The sequence below is a fragment of the Athene cunicularia genome, unplaced genomic scaffold, assembly GCF_003259725.1.
Source record: "Athene cunicularia isolate RWA unplaced genomic scaffold, athCun1 SCF_28, whole genome shotgun sequence".
Classification (NCBI taxonomy): Eukaryota; Metazoa; Chordata; class Aves; order Strigiformes; family Strigidae; genus Athene; species Athene cunicularia.
In genome coordinates, this window is record NW_020799355.1 from 65,849 (window position 1) to 66,212 (window position 364).

Consider the following 364-nt stretch of genomic DNA (forward strand, 5'->3'; position numbering starts at 1 on the left):
CTGCCGGAGGGGCCGTCGGGGCCGGGTGCGGCCGCTCGGTCCCGGGACGCCGGTTCCTTCGGGCGGGGAATTCCCTGGGGCTCTGTGCGGGGACGCGGGACGGGCGGCCGGGAACACGCAGGGGGTGTGTGTGTTAAGAAAATGAGAATAAAATGGGTGTTTCTGGGCGCCAAGCCCGTGTGGCAGTTGCACTTTGGGCAATAGTGAGGTTGAACAAAGGATTCGTTTCCTCGCTCCTTCTCGGTATAACCAGGACTGTGGGTGTTTTAGGGGATTTGGAAAGCTGGAGGTGAGCTGTCTCTGGGGAACGCCGTTCCCCTTCAGACCCCATCTGCCGAGGTTCCCGGAGATCTGGGTTAGAGTC

General features: G+C 61.5%; 1 protein-coding gene across 1 annotated transcript in view; it reads left to right on the plus strand.

Moving 5' to 3' along the window:
- Positions 1-22, plus strand: part of LOC113490756 (sperm-associated antigen 4 protein-like) — a 10,895-nt gene extending 10,873 nt beyond the window's left edge. Inside the window, exon 6 of the mRNA XM_026867328.1 lies at positions 10-22. The gene's annotated coding sequence lies outside the window, so the exon portion shown is untranslated. The remainder of the gene's footprint in view (positions 1-9) is intronic.
- Positions 23-364: the final 342 nt, after the last annotated feature.